The following is an 18,264-nucleotide window of genomic DNA, read 5'->3' as shown; positions in this document are numbered from 1 at the left end:
CTCCAAAAGTAAAGTTGTTGCAAACTCATCCTTTTAGAGACGTGTTTGGGCTCATGAGAGGAGTAGAAAAACATCAAAAATTTCAGTCCTGCACGATTCTACCAAGAAATGTGTGTTCATTCAAACCGCTGGTTTTTGATATTTTGGGCCCTATTGAATAATGAATGTTTTGAATTTTCTCCAAAAGTAAAGTAGTTGCAAACTCATCCTTTTAGAGTCTTGTTTGGGCTCATGAGAGGAGTAGAAAAACAGCAGCAGCAGCAGCTAGGTGCGCTGCTTGCCTGCAGTAAATAGGATGTGTTCCATCCATGGAACACTGTGATAGGAATCATGCCATTCATAGAACACAATGCTTGGATGTGTTCTATTCCTGGAACAATGGGGCCACGTGTCACAATGGGACGACGTGTCACAATGGGCAGCCCACAGTCTGTAGCAGATGCTCAGTAGTAGTCAGCTTCAGTCTGCTGAAGGAGCCTAAGCAGACAGGTGGGCGATGCTCGCCAGGGAGATGGAAAAATAGCTTGCTCACTTCACTCCACGCATCATTTCAGTATCTGCAGTTCCTCTGAGAATGGTGCACTCACTCTCTTAAGCGGTTTCCAAAGACAGATTGAATTTAAATTGGGATACACAAGTACTGTTTTCAAAGCTTGATTTGAATGCTTTTTTCAAATGTCGTTGCTCTGTAATTAGTTTTTCTTGGTCCAAGTTGCACATTTCCAATTCCTTAGCCTTGATTTAACTTGACCAACTCTTCTACTACTACTACTACTACTACTCTTATTCACCTCTATATGGGAGGCATTGCACTGTATTCAATCTGCCAGTAAAATAACGATCTATCTTGGCCTTTGCTGCTTGGTAGGTACAGGTGTGACAAGCTGCAGTAATGTGTTTGGCTTTGGATAGCTACATTTCTGCACACCCACCTGCTACAAGGCCTGCAGCCCCTTCCCCTCAGTACTTCCCCAGTCTTAATTCAAGCATTCAATTCCTACCACATCCCTCATGCAATATGTCGTTTCATTTTTGAAACATTGTCCCCCTCTTGTGGCCTTCCAACTTTGAAATTTACTGTTCAATTGTGAATTAATTCATATATGAATTAAATGGAAAAGCAACGATTTATCTGGCGAGTTATTTGAATGTTCGGCCTACGTCCACCTGTCTGACAGACGGTATTCTAGTGGCTTGTAGCAGCAGCAGCAGCAGCTAGGTGCGCTGCTTGCCTGCAGTAAATAGGATGTGTTCCATCAATGGAACACTGTGATAGGAATCATGCCATTCATAGAACACAATGCTTGGATGTGTTCTATTCCTGGAACAATGGGACCACGTGTCACAATGGGCAGCCCACAGTCTGTAGCAGCTGCGCAGTAGTAGCCAGCTTCAGTCTGCTGAGGGAGCCTCAGCAGACAGGTGGGCGATGCTCGCCAGGGAGATGGAAAAATAGCTTGCTCACTTCACTCCACGCATCATTTCAGTATCTGCAGTTCCTCTGAGAATGGTGCACTCACTCTCTTAAGCGGTTTCCAAAGACAGATTGAATTGAAATCGGGATACACAAGTAGTGTTTTCAAAGCATGATTTGAATGCTTTTTTCAAATGTCGTTGCTCTGTAATTAGTTTTTCTTGGTCCAAGTTGCACATTTCCAATTCCTTAGCCTTGATTTAACTTGACCAACTCTTCTACTACTTCTACTACTACTCTTATTCACCTCTATATGGGAGGCATTGCACTGTATTCAATCTGTCAGTAAAATAACGATCTATCTTGGCCTTTGCTGCTTGGTAGGTACAGGTGTGACAAGCTGCAGTAATGTGTTTGGCTTTGGATAGCTACATTTCTGCACACCCACCTGCTACAAGGCCTGCAGCCCCTTCCCCTCAGTACTTCCCCAGTCTTAATTCAAGCATTCAATTCCTACCACATCCCTCATGCAATGATATGTCGTTTCATTTTTGAAACATTGTCCCCCTCTTGTGGCCTTCCAACTTTGAAATTTACTGTTCAATTTTGAATTAATTCATATATGAATTAAATGGAAAAGCAACGATTTATCTGGCGAGTTATTTGAATGTTCGGCCTACGTCCACCTGTCTGACAGACGGTATTCTAGTGGCTTGTAGCAGCAGCAGCAGCAGCAGCAGCTAGGTGCGCTGCTTGCCTGCAGTAAATAGGATGTGTTCCATCAATGGAACACTGTGATAGGAATCATGCCATTCATAGAACACAATGCTTGGATGTGTTCTATTCCTGGAACAATGGGACCACGTGTCACAATGGGACCACGTGTCACAATGGGCAGCCCACAGTCTGTAGCAGCTGCGCAGTAGTAGTCAGCTTCAGTCTGCTGAGGGAGCCTCAGCAGACAGGTGGGCGATGCTCGCCAGGGAGATGGAAAAATAGCTTGCTCACTTCACTCCACGCATCATTTCAGTATCTGCAGTTCCTCTGAGAATGGTGCACTCACTTTCAAAAGCGGTTTCCGAAGACAGATTGAATTGAAATCGGGATACACAAGTAGTGTTTTCAAAGCATGATTTGAATGCTTTTTTCAAATGTCGTTGCTCTGTAATTAGTTTTTCTTGGTCCAAGTTGCACATTTCCAATTCCTTAGCCTTGATTTAACTTGACCAACTCTTCTACTACTACTACTACTACTACTACTACTCTTATTCACCTCTATATGGGAGGCATTGCACTGTATTCAATCTGTCAGTAAAATAACGATCTATCTTGGCCTTTGCTGCTTGGTAGGTACAGGTGTGACAAGCTGCAGTAATGTGTTTGGCTTTGGATAGCTACATTTCTGCACACCCACCTGCTACAAGGCCTGCAGCCCCTTCCCCTCAGTACTTCCCCAGTCTTAATTCAAGCATTCAATTCCTACCACATCCCTCATGCAATGATATGTCGTTTCATTTTTGAAACATTGTCCACCTCTTGTGGCCTTCCAACTTTGAAATTTACTGTTCAATTTTGAATTAATTCATATATGAATTAAATGGAAAAGCAACGATTTATCTGGCGAGTTATTTGAATGTTCGGCCTACGTCCACCTGTCTAACAGACGGTATTCTAGTGGCTTGTAGCAGCAGCAGCAGCAGCAGCTAGGTGCGCTGCTTGCCTGCAGTAAATAGGATGTGTTCCATCCATGGAACACTGTGATAGGAATCATGCCATTCATAGAACACAATGCTTGGATGTGTTCTATTCCTGGAACAATGGGACCACGTGTCACAATGGGACCACGTGTCACAATGGGCAGCCCACAGTCTGTAGCAGCTGCGCAGTAGTAGTCAGCTTCAGTCTGCTGAGGGAGCCTCAGCAGACAGGTGGGCGATGCTCGCCAGGGAGATGGAAAAATAGCTTGCTCACTTCACTCCACGCATCATTTCAGTATCTGCAGTTCCTCTGAGAATGGTGCACTCACTCTCTAAAGCGGTTTCCAAAGACAGATTGAATTGAAATCGGGATACACAAGTAGTGTTTTCAAAGCATGATTTGAATGCTTTTTTCAAATGTCGTTGCTCTGTAATTAGTTTTTCTTGGTCCAAGTTGCACATTTCCAATTCCTTAGCCTTGATTTAACTTGACCAACTCTTCTACTACTACTACTACTACTCTTATTCACCTCTATATGGGAGGCATTGCACTGTATTCAATCTGTCAGTAAAATAACGATCTATCTTGGCCTTTGCTGCTTGGTAGGTACAGGTATGACAAGCTGCAGTAATGTGTTTGGCTTTGGATAGCTACATTTCTGCACACCCACCTGCTACAAGGCCTGCAGCCCCTTCCCCTCAGTACTTCCCCAGTCTTAATTCAAGCATTCAATTCCTACCACATCCCTCATGCAATGATATGTCGTTTCATTTTTGAAACATTGTTCCCCTCTTGTGGCCTTCCAACTTTGAAATTTACTGTTCAATTTTGAATTAATTCATATATGAATTAAATGGAAAAGCAACGATTTATCTGGCGAGTTATTTGAATGTTCGGCCTACGTCCACCTGTCTGACAGACGGTATTCTAGTGGCTTTGGAGCAGCAGCAGCAGCAGCAGCAGCTAGGTGCGCTGCTTGCCTGCAGTAAATAGGATGTGTTCCATCCATGGAACACTGTGATAGGAATCATGCCATTCATAGAACACAATGCTTGTATGTGTTCTATTCCTGGAACAATGGGACCACGTGTCACAATGGGCAGCCCACAGTCTGTAGCAGCTGCGCAGTAGTAGTCAGCTTCAGTCTGCTGAGGGAGCCTCAGCAGACAGGTGGGCGATGCTCGCCAGGGAGATGGAAAAATAGCTTGCTCACTTCACTCCACGCATCATTTCAGTATCTGCAGTTCCTCTGAGAATGGTGCACTCACTCTCTTAAGCGGTTTCCAAAGACAGATTGAATTGAAATCGGGATACACAAGTAGTGTTTTCAAAGCATGATTTGAATGCTTTTTTCAAATGTCGTTGCTCTGTAATTAGTTTTTCTTGGTCCAAGTTGCACATTTCCAATTCCTTAGCCTTGATTTAACTTGACCAACTCTTCTACTACTACTTCTACTACTCTTATTCACCTCTATATGGGAGGCATTGCACTGTATTCAATCTGTCAGTAAAATAACGATCTATCTTGGCCTTTGCTGCTTGGTAGGTACAGGTGTGACAAGCTTCAGTAATGTGTTTGGCTTTGGATAGCTACATTTCTGCACACCCACCTGCTACAAGGCCTGCAGCCCCTTCCCCTCAGTACTTCCCCAGTCTTAATTCAAGCATTCAATTCCTACCACATCCCTCATGCAATGATATGTCGTTTCATTTTTGAAACATTGTCCCCCTCTTGTGGCCTTCCAACTTTGAAATTTACTGTTCAATTTTGAATTAATTCATATATGAATTAAATGGAAAAGCAACGATTTATCTGGCGAGTTATTTGAATGTTCGGCCTACGTCCACCTGTCTGACAGACGGTATTCTAGTGGCTTGTAGCAGCAGCAGCAGCAGCAGCAGCAGCTAGATGCGCTGCTTGCCTGCAGTAAATAGGATGTGTTCCATCCATGGAACACTGTGATAGGAATCATGCTATTCATAGAACACAATGCTTGGATGTGTTCTATTCCTGGAACAATGGGACCACGTGTCACAATGGGACCACGTGTCACAATGGGCAGCCCACAGTCTGTAGCAGCTGCGCAGTAGTAGTCAGCTTCAGTCTGCTGAGGGAGCCTCAGCAGACAGGTGGGCGATGCTCGCCAGGGAGATGGAAAAATAGCTTGCTCACTTCACTCCACGCATCATTTCATGAATGTTTTGAATTTTCTTAAACAATATTTTTATTGAGTTTTCAAAATAATAGAAATGTATAAACATACCTCATATATATCATGTTCGAATAGAGTCAAGATAATGTACATCAGGACATCATCATATGGTATCTGAACATCATATCATCATTTAAAGTATGTACAATTAACATTAATTGAAATAGATTTGAAAAACAGTTGCAACAGCACAGGCAAACACCAAATATATGTGAAATTTTGGCACACAAAAAGAGCAAAAATCAAGATATCAAGATATAAATTCTTCTTCTATCTTAGATTTGAGTTTCAACCATCTATGCCATCTGTCGTCAAATAACTTTATTGACATATTGTTGATGTAATGAATTTTTTCATAAACACAATGTTTGTCCACCAACATGATCAATGTGGCAATGTTCGGAGGTTGCTTATTGTTCCAACCTTTCGCTATAAGGTATATTGCAGACATGAGAATGTGGGCAACCAAATACTTTGTTGTTTTGAATCTGCAAATATCTATAAGTAGTAAGGCCAAGGCAGGGTGCAACTGAACACGCCAGTTGCATATGATCGAAATCAAATTGGAGACCTTAAGCCAGTATGGTTTCAGTACCGGGCATCCCCAGAAAATATGGAGTAAGTCAGCCTGAGATCCGCATTCCCGCCAACACAGATCAGATCCCCCTTCCCCAAAATGTTTGATCCTGTTTGGAGTCAAGTAATATCTGTGGACTAGTTTGTAATGTGTTTCCAGAATGTTCATGCAATTTGTAGACCTCACTGCAGTTTTAAAAGATAATGTCCACTGTGGGGCATAAATCTGCTTCTGCAGAGTAGTCTCCCATTTTTCAAAGCATCCACCCTTAGAGAAGGTGTGTTTGCCAGTCAGGAAGTTATACAGGGGTTTAAGAGAGCTCTTGTGCCTGGGGGTTGTGCTGGTTAGGAAATTATAAATGGTATGGTTGACCAAAACTATCTTGCAGAAGTATCTCTTAAATTTATTATATTCCTCTTTGAGTATGAGGTATTTCATATATTCCGTATTAGGGATTTTAAATTTAGCCTTGACCAACTCAAAAGGCATGACTTTATTATTGTCCAGTAAATCATCCACATAAGCAATGGGGAATGTTTTCCAATTATCAAACATGGGTCTCAGAGAAACCTTGACAGGTGCCAAAAAGTGAAGTCTCAGTCTTTTGGTTGAAACAGGGGAGACATTAAACCTTCTCCTGCACATATGTGACCAACTCTGCACAGAGGCTCTGAGTATTGGGTTTTCTATGTCTCCAATCTCTCCTCTGTGCAGAAGAAAATAGGAAACATAAAGTGTCGGTTCTTTATTAGGCATTAAATCTCTTTCAATTTTTGGCCATCCAAATTCTGTCTGTTCTGTGAGCCACATTTTTGTCAATTCAGTTGTGGTGGCAAAGTAATATGCCTCTAAGTCTGGAAGGGCTATCCCCCCATTTTCTCTAGATTTGAGTAGTGAGTGTTTCTTTACTCTAGGCTTTTTATTATTCCAAATAAATCTGTTCATTTGATGAGTTAATTTTTGTATGTGTTGCATTGATAAAGGCAGAGGAACATTCCTATACAAAAACAACACCTTTGGGAGGCAGAACATTTTATATAGTACTATTCTTCCCAACCAAGTGGCTGGGGTTTTTGACAATTCTCCCAACTTAGTGTCAAGAGATTTCAAAAGGCAATCCATGTTTACCTCACTCGTGTGTGTGAGGTCGCTTGTGAGCCAAATGTTTTGAATTTTCTCCAAAAGTAAAGTAGTTGCAAACTCATGCTTTTAGAGACTTGTTTGGGCTCATGAGAGGAGAAGAAAAACATCAAAAATTTCAGTCCTGCATGATTCTACCAAGAAATGTGTGTTCATTCAAACCGCTGGTTTTTGATAGTTTGGGCCCTATTGAATAATGAATGTTTTGAATTTTCTCCAAAAGTAAAGTAGTTGCAAACTCATGCTTTTAGAGACTTGTTTGGGCTCATGAGAGGAGTAGAAAAACATCAAAAATTTCAGTCCTGCATGATTCTACCAAGAAATGTGTGTTCATTGAAACCGCTGGTTTTTGATAGTTTGGTCCCTATTGAATAATGAATGTTTTGAATTTTCTCCAAAAGTAAAGTAGTTGCAAACTCATCCTTTTAGAAACTTGTTTGGGCTGTTGAGAGGCGTAAAAAAACATCAAAAATTTCAATCCTGCATGATTCTACCAAGAAATGTGATTCTTCATTCAAAACGCTGGTTTTTGCTATTGGGCTCTATTGAATAATGAATGTTTTGAATTTTCTCCAAAAGTAAAGTAGTTGCAAACTCATGCTTTTAGAGACTTGTTTGGGCTCATGAGAGGAGTAGAAAAACATCAAAAATTTCAGTCCTGCATGATTCTACCAAGAAATGTGTGTTCATTGAAACCGCTGGTTTTTGATAGTTTGGGCCCTATTGAATAATGAATGTTTTGAATTTTCTCCAAAAGTAAAGTAGTTGCAAACTCATCCTTTTAGAAACTTGTTTGGGCTGTTGAGAGGAGTAAAAAACCATCAAAAATTTCAATCCTGCATGATTCTACCAAGAAATGTGATTCTTCATTCAAAACGCTGGTTTTTGCTATTGGGCTCTATTGAATAATGAATGTTTTGAATTTTCTCCAAAAGTAAAGTAGTTGCAAACTCATGCTTTTAGAGACTTGTTTGGGCTCATGAGAGGAGTAGAAAAACATCAAAAATTTCAGTCCTGCATGATTCTACCAAGAAATGTGTGTTCATTGAAACCGCTGGTTTTTGATAGTTTGGGCCCTATTGAATAATGAATGTTTTGAATTTTCTCCAAAAGAAAAGTAGTTGCAAACTCATCCTTTTAGGAACTTGTTTGGGCTGTTGAGAGGAGTAAAAAACCATCAAAAATTTCAATCCTGCATGATTTTACCAAGAAATGTGATTCTTCATTCAAAACCTGATTTTTGCTATTGGGCTCTATTGAATAGTGAATGTTTTGAATTTTCTCCAAAAGTAAAGTTGTTGCAAACTCATGCTTTTAGAGACTTGTTTGGGCTCATGAGAGGAGTAGAAAAACATCAAAAATTTCAGTCCTGCATGATTCTACCAAGAAATGTGTGTTCATTGAAACCGCTGGTTTTTGATAGTTTGGGCCCTATTGAATAATGAATGTTTTGAATTTTCTCCAAAAGTAAAGTAGTTGCAAACTCATCCTTTTAGAAACTTGTTTGGGCTGTTGAGAGGAGTAAAAAACCATCAAAAATTTCAATCCTGCATGATTCTACCAAGAAATGTGATTCTTCATTCAAAACGCTGGTTTTTGCTATTGGGCTCTATTGAATAATGAATGTTTTGAATTTTCTCCAAAAGTAAAGTAGTTGCAAACTCATGCTTTTAGAGACTTGTTTGGGCTCATGAGAGGAGTAGAAAAACATCAAAAATTTCAGTCCTGCATGATTCTACCAAGAAATGTGTGTTCATTGAAACCGCTGGTTTTTGATAGTTTGGGCCCTATTGAATAATGAATGTTTTGAATTTTCTCCAAAAGTAAAGTAGTTGCAAACTCATCCTTTTAGAAACTTGTTTGGGCTGTTGAGAGGAGTAAAAAACCATCAAAAATTTCAATCCTGCATGATTCTACCAAGAAATGTGATTCTTCATTCAAAACGCTGGTTTTTGCTATTGGGCTCTATTAAATAATGAATGTTTTGAATTTTCTCCAAAAGTAAAGTAGTTGCAAACTCATGCTTTTAGAGACTTGTTTGGGCTCATGAGAGGAGTAGAAAAACATCAAAAATTTCAGTCCTGCATGATTCTACCAAGAAATGTGTGTTCATTGAAACCGCTGGTTTTTGATAGTTTGGGCCCTATTGAATAATGAATGTTTTGAATTTTCTCCAAAAGAAAAGTAGTTGCAAACTCATCCTTTTAGGAACTTGTTTGGGCTGTTGAGAGGAGTAAAAAACCATCAAAAATTTCAATCCTGCATGATTTTACCAAGAAATGTGATTCTTCATTCAAAACCTGATTTTTGCTATTGGGCTCTATTGAATAGTGAATGTTTTGAATTTTCTCCAAAAGTAAAGTTGTTGCAAACTCATGCTTTTAGAGACTTGTTTGGGCTCATGAGAGGAGTAGAAAAACATCAAAAATTTCAGTCCTGCATGATTCTACCAAGAAATGTGTGTTCATTCAAACCGCTGGTTTTTGATAGTTTGGGCCCTATTGAATAATGAATGTTTTGAATTTTCTCCAAAAGTAAAGTAGTTGCAAACTCATGCTTTTAGAGACTTGTTTGGGCTCATGAGAGGAGTAGAAAAACATCAAAAATTTCAGTCCTGCATGATTCTACCAAGAAATGTGTGTTCATTGAAACCGCTGGTTTTTGATAGTTTGGGCCCTATTGAATATTGAATGTTTTGAATTTTCTCCAAAAGTAAAGTAGTTGCAAACTCATCCTTTTAGAAACTTGTTTGGGCTGTTGAGAGGAGTAAAAAACCATCAAAAATTTCAATCCTGCATGATTCTACCAAGAAATGTGATTCTTCATTCAAAACGCTGGTTTTTGCTATTGGGCTCTATTGAATAATGAATGTTTTGAATTTTCTCCAAAAGTAAAGTAGTTGCAAACTCATGCTTTTAGAGACTTGTTTGGGCTCATGAGAGGAGTAGAAAAACATCAAAAATTTCAGTCCTGCATGATTCTACCAAGAAATGTGTGTTCATTGAAACCGCTGGTTTTTGATAGTTTGGGCCCTATTGAATAATGAATGTTTTGAATTTTCTCCAAAAGTAAAGTAGTTGCAAACTCATCCTTTTAGAAACTTGTTTGGGCTGTTGAGAGGAGTAAAAAACCATCAAAAATTTCAATCCTGCATGATTCTACCAAGAAATGTGATTCTTCATTCAAAACGCTGGTTTTTGCTATTGGGCTCTATTAAATAATGAATGTTTTGAATTTTCTCCAAAAGTAAAGTAATTGCAAACTCATGCTTTTAGAGACTTGTTTGGGCTCATGAGAGGAGTAGAAAAACATCAAAAATTTCAGTCCTGCATGATTCTACCAAGAAATGTGTGTTCATTGAAACCGCTGGTTTTTGATAGTTTGGGCCCTATTGAATAATGAATGTTTTGAATTTTCTCCAAAAGTAAAGTAGTTGCAAACTCATCCTTTTAGAAACTTGTTTGGGCTGTTGAGAGGAGTAAAAAACCATCAAAAATTTCAATCCTGCATGATTCTACCAAGAAATGTGATTCTTCATTCAAAACCTGATTTTTGCTATTGGGCTCTATTGAATAGTGAATGTTTTGAATTTTCTCCAAAAGTAAAGTTGTTGCAAACTCATGCTTTTAGAGACTTGTTTGGGCTCATGAGAGGAGTAGAAAAACATCAAAAATTTCAGTCCTGCATGATTCTACCAAGAAATGTGTGTTCATTCAAACCGCTGGTTTTTGATAGTTTGGGCCCTATTGAATAATGAATGTTTTGAATTTTCTCCAAAAGTAAAGTAGTTGCAAACTCATGCTTTTAGAGACTTGTTTGGGCTCATGAGAGGAGTAGAAAAACATCAAAAATTTCAGTCCTGCATGATTCTACCAAGAAATGTGTGTTCATTGAAACCGCTGGTTTTTGATAGTTTGGGCCCTATTGAATAATGAATGTTTTGAATTTTCTCCAAAAGTAAAGTAGTTGCAAACTCATCCTTTTAGAAACTTGTTTGGGCTGTTGAGAGGAGTAAAAATCCATCAAAAATTTCAATCCTGCATGATTCTACCAAGAAATGTGTTTCTTCATTCAAAACGCTGGTTTTTGCTATTGGGCTCTATTGAATAATGAATGTTTTGAATTTTCTCCAAAAGTAAAGTAGTTGCAAACTCATGCTTTTAGAGACTTGTTTGGGCTCATGAGAGGAGTAGAAAAACATCAAAAATTTCAGTCCTGCATGATTCTACCAAGAAATGTGTGTTCATTGAAACCGCTGGTTTTTGATAGTTTGGGCCCTATTGAATATTGAATGTTTTGAATTTTCTCCAAAAGTAAAGTAGTTGCAAACTCATCCTTTTAGAAACTTGTTTGGGCTGTTGAGAGGAGTAAAAAACCATCAAAAATTTCAATCCTGCATGATTCTACCGAGAAATGTGATTCTTCATTCAAAACGCTGGTTTTTGCTATTGGGCTCTATTAAATAATGAATGTTTTGAATTTTCTCCAAAAGTAAAGTAGTTGCAAACTCATGCTTTTAGAGACTTGTTTGGGCTCATGAGAGGAGTAGAAAAACATCAAAAATTTCAGTCCTGCATGATTCTACCAAGAAATGTGTGTTCATTGAAACCGCTGGTTTTTGATAGTTTGGGCCCTATTGAATAATGAATGTTTTGAATTTTCTCCAAAAGTAAAGTAGTTGCAAACTCATCCTTTTAGAAACTTGTTTGGGCTGTTGAGAGGAGTAAAAAACCATCAAAAATTTCAATCCTGCATGATTCTACCAAGAAATGTGATTCTTCATTCAAAACGCTGGTTTTTGCTATTGGGCTCTATTGAATAATGAATGTTTTGAATTTTCTCCAAAAGTAAAGTAGTTGCAAACTCATGCTTTTAGAGACTTGTTTGGGCTCATGAGAGGAGTAGAAAAACATCAAAAATTTCAGTCCTGCATGATTCTACCAAGAAATGTGTGTTCATTGAAACCGCTGGTTTTTGATAGTTTGGGCCCTATTGAATAATGAATGTTTTGAATTTTCTCCAAAAGTAAAGTAGTTGCAAACTCATCCTTTTAGAAACTTGTTTGGGCTGTTGAGAGGAGTAAAAAACCATCAAAAATTTCAATCCTGCATGATTCTACCAAGAAATGTGATTCTTCATTCAAAACGCTGGTTTTTGCTATTGGGCTCTATTGAATAATGAATGTTTTGAATTTTCTCCAAAAGTAAAGTAGTTGCAAACTCATGCTTTTAGAGACTTGTTTGGGCTCATGAGAGGAGTAGAAAAACATCAAAAATTTCAGTCCTGCATGATTCTACCAAGAAATGTGTGTTCATTGAAACCGCTGGTTTTTGATAGTTTGGGCCCTATTGAATAATGAATGTTTTGAATTTTCTCCAAAAGTAAAGTAGTTGCAAACTCATCCTTTTAGAAACTTGTTTGGGCTGTTGAGAGGAGTAAAAAACCATCAAAAATTTCAATCCTGCATGATTCTACCAAGAAATGTGATTCTTCATTCAAAACGCTGGTTTTTGCTATTGGGCTCTATTGAATAATGAATGTTTTGAATTTTCTCCAAAAGTAAAGTAGTTGCAAACTCATGCTTTTAGAGACTTGTTTGGGCTCATGAGAGGAGTAGAAAAACATCAAAAATTTCAGTCCTGCATGATTCTACCAAGAAATGTGTGTTCATTCAAACCGCTGGTTTTTGATAGTTTGGGCCCTATTGAATAATGAATGTTTTGAATTTTCTCCAAAAGTAAAGTAGTTGCAAACTCATGCTTTTAGAGACTTGTTTGGGCTCATGAGAGGAGTAGAAAAACATCAAAAATTTCAGTCCTGCATGATTCTACCAAGAAATGTGTGTTCATTGAAACCGCTGGTTTTTGATAGTTTGGGCCCTATTGAATAATGAATGTTTTGAATTTTCTCCAAAAGTAAAGTAGTTGCAAACTCATCCTTTTAGAAACTTGTTTGGGCTGTTGAGAGGAGTAAAAAACCATCAAAAATTTCAATCCTGCATGATTCTACCAAGAAATGTGATTCTTCATTCAAAACGCTGGTTTTTGCTATTGGGCTCTATTGAATAATGAATGTTTTGAATTTTCTCCAAAAGTAAAGTAGTTGCAAACTCATGCTTTTAGAGACTTGTTTGGGCTCATGAGAGGAGTAGAAAAACATCAAAAATTTCAGTCCTGCATGATTCTACCAAGAAATGTGTGTTCATTCAAACCGCTGGTTTTTGATAGTTTGGGCCCTATTGAATAATGAATGTTTTGAATTTTCTCCAAAAGAAAAGTAGTTGCAAACTCATCCTTTTAGGAACTTGTTTGGGCTGTTGAGAGGAGTAAAAAACCATCAAAAATTTCAATCCTGCATGATTTTACCAAGAAATGTGATTCTTCATTCAAAACCTGATTTTTGCTATTGGGCTCTATTGAATAGTGAATGTTTTGAATTTTCTCCAAAAGTAAAGTTGTTGCAAACTCATGCTTTTAGAGACTTGTTTGGGCTCATGAGAGGAGTAGAAAAACATCAAAAATTTCAGTCCTGCATGATTCTACCAAGAAATGTGTGTTCATTCAAACCGCTGGTTTTTGATAGTTTGGGCCCTATTGAATAATGAATGTTTTGAATTTTCTCCAAAAGTAAAGTAGTTGCAAACTCATGCTTTTAGAGACTTGTTTGGGCTCATGAGAGGAGTAGAAAAACATCAAAAATTTCAGTCCTGCATGATTCTACCAAGAAATGTGTGTTCATTGAAACCGCTGGTTTTTGATAGTTTGGGCCCTTTTGAATAATGAATGTTTTGAATTTTCTCCAAAAGTAAAGTAGTTGCAAACTCATCCTTTTAGAAACTTGTTTGGGCTGTTGAGAGGAGTAAAAAACCATCAAAAATTTCAATCCTGCATGATTCTACCAAGAAATGTGATTCTTCATTCAAAACGCTGGTTTTTGCTATTGGGCTCTATTGAATAATGAATGTTTTGAATTTTCTCCAAAAGTAAAGTAGTTGCAAACTCATGCTTTTAGAGACTTGTTTGGGCTCATGAGAGGAGTAGAAAAACATCAAAAATTTCAGTCCTGCATGATTCTACCAAGAAATGTGTGTTCATTCAAACCGCTGGTTTTTGATAGTTTGGGCCCTATTGAATAATGAATGTTTTGAATTTTCTCCAAAAGTAAAGTAGTTGCAAACTCATGCTATTAGCTACTTGTTTGGGCTCATGAGAGGAGTAGAAAAACATCAAAAATTTCAGTCCTGCATGATTCTACCAAGAAATGTGTGTTCATTGAAACCGCTGTTTTTTGATAGTTTGGGCCCTATTGAATAATGAATGTTTTGAATTTTCTCCAAAAGTAAAGTAGTTGCAAACTCATCCTTTTAGAAACTTGTTTGGGCTGTTGAGAGGAGTAAAAAACCATCAAAAATTTCAATCCTGCATGATTCTACCAAGAAATGTGATTCTTCATTCAAAACGCTGGTTTTTGCTATTGGGCTCTATTGAATGAATGTTTTGAATTTTCTCCAAAAGTAAAGTAGTTGCAAACTCATGCTTTTAGATTGGCTCATGAGAGGAGTAGAAAAACATCAAAAATTTCAGTCCTGCATGATTCTACCAAGAAATGTGTGTTCATTGAAACCGCTGGTTTTTGATAGTTTGGGCCCTATTGAATAATGAATGTTTTGAATTTTCTCCAAAAGTAAAGTAGTTGCAAACTCATCCTTTTAGAAACTTGTTTGGGCTGTTGAGAGGAGTAAAAAACCATCAAAAATTTCAATCCTGCATGATTCTACCAAGAAATGTGATTCTTCATTCAAAACGCTGGTTTTTGCTATTGGGCTCTATTGAATAATGAATGTTTTGAATTTTCTCCAAAAGTAAAGTAGTTGCAAACTCATGCTTTTAGAGACTTGTTTGGGCTCATGAGAGGAGTAGAAAAACATCAAAAATTTCAGTCCTGCATGATTCTACCAAGAAATGTGTGTTCATTGAAACGGCTGGTTTTTGATAGTTTGGGCCCTATTGAATAATGAATGTTTTGAATTTTCTCCAAAAGAAAAGTAGTTGCAAACTCATCCTTTTAGGAACTTGTTTGGGCTGTTGAGAGGAGTAAAAAACCATCAAAAATTTCAATCCTGCATGATTTTACCAAGAAATGTGATTCTTCATTCAAAACCTGATTTTTGCTATTGGGCTCTATTGAATAGTGAATGTTTTGAATTTTCTCCAAAAGTAAAGTTGTTGCAAACTCATGCTTTTAGAAACTTGTTTGGGCTGTTGAGAGGAGTAAAAAACCATCAAAAATTTCAATCCTGCATGATTCTACCAAGAAATGTGATTCTTCATTCAAAACGCTGGTTTTTGCTATTGGGCACTATTGAATAATGAATGTTTTGAATTTTCTCCAAAAGTAAAGTAGTTGCAAACTCATGCTTTTAGAGACTTGTTTGGGCTCATGAGAGGAGTAGAAAAACATCAAAAATTTCAGTCCTGCATGATTCTACCAAGAAATGTGTGTTCATTCAAACCGCTGGTTTTTGATAGTTTGGGCCCTATTGAATAATGAATGTTTTGAATTTTCTCCAAAAGTAAAGTAGTTGCAAACTCATGCTTTTAGAAACTTGCTTGGGCTCATGAAAGGAGTAGAAAAACATCAAAAATTTCAGTCCTGCATGATTCTACCAAGAAATGTGTGTTCATTGAAACCGCTGGTTTTTGATAGTTTGGGCCCTATTGAATAATGAATGTTTTGAATTTTCTTTAACAATAATTTTTATTAGAGTTTTCAGAATAGTAGGCAAAATGTAAAATTTACACTTGTACAGACCCATCTAAGTAAATTATTGTACTGATGTAAAAAAATATGAATACATCACAATATGATGACATTTCAATATTATATCAACATTGAGAGTAAATGTAGTAAACCCTACAACAAATAGTACCAGAAAGAAACAATAAAAAGAAAGGTAAATTTAGGCACTTGAGTATGTGAAATATTGGCACATCATAAACCATAAGAAGTAAAATATGAGTTCAGGATATGAAATCTTTTTCTATTTTAGACTTTAGTTCCATCCATTTATACCATCTGTCATCAAATATTTTAATTAAGCCTTTATTAATATAATGAATTTTCTCGTAGACACAGTGTTTGTCCACCAGTAAGATAAGGGTGACAATGTCTGGAGGTTGCTTCCTGTTCCAACCCTTCGCTATAAGGAAGGCTGCAGACATAAGGATATGAGCCGCCAGGAATTTATTTCTTTTAAGTCTATGTATATCTATTAGTAACAAGGCTAGAGCAGGTTGTGGTTGAATACACCAATTGCATATGAGTGAAAGCAAATCGAACACCCTGGACCAGTACAACTTCAGCATAGAGCATCCCCAAAAAACATGTAGTAAATCTGCCTGAGATCCACAGTTACGCCAACACATTCCAGATCCCCCCCCTCCAAAATGTTTCAATCTATTTGGGGTAAGGTAATATCTATGAATTAATTTATAATGCGTTTCTAGTATATTCATACATCTTGTGGATTTGATTGCAATTTTAAGAGAGGAGATCCACTGAGGACCATATATCTGTCTCTGTAATGTGGTTTCCCATTTTTCAAAGCATCCTTCATTGGTGAAGGTGTCTTTGTTGGTCAGGCTATTGTATAAGGGTCTAAGATAACTCTTATGTCTAGATGACATATTAAATAGAAAATTGTTAATAGTATGGTCAATTGGAACCACTCTAAAAAGGTATTTCTTGTATTTGTTGTATTCTTCCTTGAGTAGGAGATATGTCATATACTCCGAATTGGGAACCCCAAATCTGTTCTTTAATAACTCAAAGGGTATGACTCTGTTATTGTCCATCAAGTCATCTACAAAAGTGATTGGAAATTTGGTCCAGCTATCGAATATAGGTCTTAGAGAAGTCCTGACAGGAGACAGATAAGGGAGTCTCAACCTCTCGAGTGAAAAAAAGGCAGAGCTAGTCTTTCTTTTGCATACACATGACCAGCACAACATAGAGGCCTTAAGTATGGGATTATCTATTTTCATAATTTCCCTTCTATGTAGAAGGAAATAGGCTATGAATAAAACTGGTTCCCTGTTGGGCATCATATCTCTTTCAATATTTGGCCACCCCAGGTCTGTCTGTTCCACAAACCAGCCTTTTGTCAGTTCAATCATAGTGGCGTAATAATATGCCTCAAGATCTGGTATGGCCACCCCCCCTTTCTCCTTGGATTTAAGTAGAGTGCGTTTTTTCACTCTAGGTTTCCCATTGTTCCAAATAAATTTGTTCATCTGGTGTGTTAGTTTTTGTATATACTTTACAGATATAGGCAGAGGGACGTTCCTGTATAAAAACAGGACTTTGGGTAGGCAGAACATCTTATATAGCACTATTCTGCCCATCCATGTGGCTGGGGTCTTCGACAGTTCCTTCAACTTAAGGTCGAGAGACTGTAGAAGATGGTCCATGTTTACCTCACTCATATGCATGGGATTACCTGTGAGCCAAATTCCTAAGTACGGTATCCTGGTACAGTCCCAATTAAAGGGATACTTGTCTCTTAGTTGCTGTTTCGTAGAGGCTGAAAGGAAAAGTGATAGAACATTAGTCTTTTTTACATTTAATTTATAGTATGAAACTGAGCCAAATAAATTTATGATATCCCATATCTTTTCCAGGGAATCAGTTGGATTTGTCAGTGTGAGTATAATGTCATCTGCATAGAGGTTAATCTTATGCTCTGAATCTTTCAATTGTACACCGTGTACTTCACCAGAATCCCTTATCATTTGAGCCAAAGGTTCCAGGCTCAGGATAAAAATTATTGGGGATAGAGGACATCCCTGTCTTGTCCCATTAGTTATAAAAAATGTATCTGACATCGTGTTGTTGACCAGCACAGAGGCAGATGGCCGAGAGTATAAAGCTCGAATACTTCTCATCATCTCCCCACCAAAACCCATTTTCTCCAATACTGTAAAGGCATAGGCCCAATTGATCCGGTCAAAGGCCTTTTCAGCGTCAAGAGCTACAAACAAACTGGAAATCCTATTTTTGTAGCATGAATATAAGTGATGCAGGACACTTCTAGAACTGTCTGAAGTTTGCCTAGATTTTACAAAACCGACTTGATCGGGATGTATAAGGAATGGAACAACGTCCTGTAATCTTTCTGCTAATATTTTTGCGTAGATCTTGATATCCACATTTAGGAGAGAAAT

Source organism: Dendrobates tinctorius, unplaced genomic scaffold, assembly GCF_039654945.1.
Source record: "Dendrobates tinctorius isolate UK_male_01 unplaced genomic scaffold, ASM3965494v1 ptg000092l, whole genome shotgun sequence".
Taxonomy (NCBI): domain Eukaryota; kingdom Metazoa; phylum Chordata; class Amphibia; order Anura; family Dendrobatidae; genus Dendrobates; species Dendrobates tinctorius.
The sequence above is the reverse complement of the archived record's forward strand: the minus strand, read 5'-3'. Positions refer to the sequence as shown.